Genomic DNA, 2,947 nt, shown 5'->3' with positions numbered 1-2,947 from the left:
CCCTTAGCAGAGCAGATTTAAGAAACATAGGAGGATTGAGTATTAACAAGTGCGGAGGAATCTCAACAGTGTTATTACAGAATGCCCCAAAGGACTGTAACATAGAGAGCATACGTGGTCCTGAGAGAGCTAGAATCGAAACAATATGAGCAAGGCTGCATATGCTAATGAGAAGAATCCAAAACCAAATAAGAGACTGCAGTGAGAACTTGTAAATTTTAGTTTCTTCTAAAAAAAAAAAAAAAAAAAAAAAAAAACCACAGAAAGAATGTAAAAGTGTGTTTTTGTTTTAATAACAGGTGTGGGATATGGGGCTGCTTCACAGCAGCTGACTATGATTTGCCTCATGCTCTAGTCGGGGCGTGATTTTGCCAGCTGCCGATAGTTTCTGAGATTTTGTGACATTTGGAATTCTGGGTACTTTTTAAAGGGTATATACATGTCTGGGTACAAAGAGGCTGGTAGGTTGTTGGTGCTGTTGGTTGCAGTTTGCTAAGCAGTCATGTGCAAAACAGAAACAGGAAGAAGATATTAGATATCCTCACAAAACTTAACCCCAAGGAAATCAATGCTATCAGTAGGAAGTAATCTAACAATAATGTCGCCTGCTTTCTGATTCCCGATTTTACTTAGGGATCTCTTTCCTTTCCTCTATACTGTTTTTCCTTCCTTATCTAGTGTTATGGAATTGAAAGGGTGGAAGGAAGAATGCACACAGTAGCAAATGCCAGCTTTAATAAATGGTGTTGTAGTTATGAAAAAAGTGGTGTCAGTGACGACCCTCAGCAGGTGACTGAGATAAGACTTGGAGAACAAGAATCAAGGTGACTTTAGACAGAGGCACCAAGCATTCATCTGTGATGGTGAAGTCTGTATGATATGCATGTGTAGATACGGCCAGGGGATTCTGTACTGAAGGCCACAGAAATGATTTTCTTATTCTTCAGTTTGCTAGAGGAGACTGACCATCAGAATGATAGAGGAAATATTGAAGAAGGAGGGAGAAGATAGAATATTTGCTTGAAATAGTCCAGGATCAGCCTGTTAACCACAGAATAACCTCTAGGAGTAAAGAGGCCCTCCTGAGGCCATTGTTCATGAGTTATAACTCGGGGAATTGACAGAGGTCTTCTCACTCACCAGCCACATTCAAACACAGAATAAACAAAATTTATAAAAGATAATTGTTAATCTCACTTTTATAGTGTTTGATGTGACTTTTACCCAGAGTTATGCCCACTCCTAAATTAGGGAAAAACAAACATTATTTCTGTGCCTTTTCAATTGTGGTTTCTGCCTACATATTTAATAGTCCATGTATATCATGGATTCTACTTGGTAGGAAAAAATGGTCTTAAAAGGGCATCATCATTCTGTGTTATTTGGGTTCCCATTACAACAACAAGATACCTGGGGTAATTAACTTAGAAGAGGAAATGTTGACTTTGGCTCATGGCTTTGGAGGATCCAGTTCAGAATGGAGTGGCCCTGTTCCTTAGGGCCGGTATGATTGATTTCCTTTTATATTACCTTGCCAATAATGAGGATTGGTCACATGCTTCATATGCAATGTTAGCAATGTCTTATAAACATGCCCAGGTATGAATAATTAGTCAGGAGAGAGCTGTGCTGATCTGAGTTGTAGAATTGGTTCTCATAACATAGATGGGAGCAATACCTGTACCTCACTCCCCATCCAGGTCTTTGCTCCCTTATCTGATGGAGCTGGCCCACCCCAACATTCCACCAACCATAAATTCACAAACTACCACAGTAGTGAGAGGTATGGATGTTTAACCAGCATTCTGAAATCACTGCATGCTTTCTCTTGGCAAGAATTTTATTGGGGGAACAAATGGACAATTGCAGGTCCTTGTGGCAGTGAAAGGGGACCTTCCAGCAGCAACTGAGTAGATACTGTACAACCAGCAGATGAACTGCACCCAGGAAGAGCTCACAAGATGCTGATTCAGCCATGAAGAATTAGTTTGTGTCCAGTACACTTTAAAGGGAAATTGTCTGATGCCAACATCAACCTGTGCACAAAGGGAGTAAGCGTGATAGTTAATTTTGGTTATCAACTTGACATGCCTTGGAAGAAGGAATTTCAATTTAGGAATTGTCACCATTGGATTGGCATGTTGTCATGTTGGGGAGGGCATTTTCTTAATTCTTTATTGATGTAGGAGGTCCCAGCCATCTGACAACAATGCTATACCTGTGCTATGGAAGAAATCACCTAAATGAGCCAACAAGGGTAAGCCAGCCAGCAATGTTCCTCTGTGGCATCTGCTTCACTTCCTCTTGCACGGGCTTCCCGGATGCTGGGTTGTAAATCTATGATCCAAACAACCCTTTTCCTCCTCCAAGTTGCTTTTGGTCAGTGTCTCATGAAAGCAACAGAGAAGTAAACTAGGACAATTTGTAAAGTACAAGCATATTCTTTAGAGGGACAGAAGAAAAATGCAATGTTCAAAGCACACAAGGTGACTAATATATGTTACACACATGCACATAATGCATGTATGCACACACATCTTTGATGAATGAAGGAGATATGACCACTATTATAGTCTTACATGAGATGAATGAACATCAAACTTGAACTAGCCCATGCATGAAGGATTTGTATGTACCTCAAGTCTAAATCACCAGTGAGTAGACTGTTTCCTATAATACTGACAACTTAGATGGGAATTATAAGTTTATTAACACATTTTGTAACTCTATTTTATTAAATATACTCCATCAATGTCTATTTTGAGGTGATTTTTAGCATGTAAAATCAATGATATTCAATATATATATATATTAGAACTTTAGGTCTGTCCAAATTACCTCCCAATTCTCTGAAAGGGAGATGAAATTATAGAGGTTATATTTTCTTACTAGACATAAACATAACAAATATCTTTTTTTATCTGTGTTGTGTCAATCAGGTTTTCAA

This window comes from Acomys russatus, chromosome 3 (genome assembly GCF_903995435.1).
Source record: "Acomys russatus chromosome 3, mAcoRus1.1, whole genome shotgun sequence".
In the NCBI taxonomy this organism is placed as follows: Eukaryota; Metazoa; Chordata; class Mammalia; order Rodentia; family Muridae; genus Acomys; species Acomys russatus.
Note: the sequence above shows the minus strand (reverse complement) of the source record.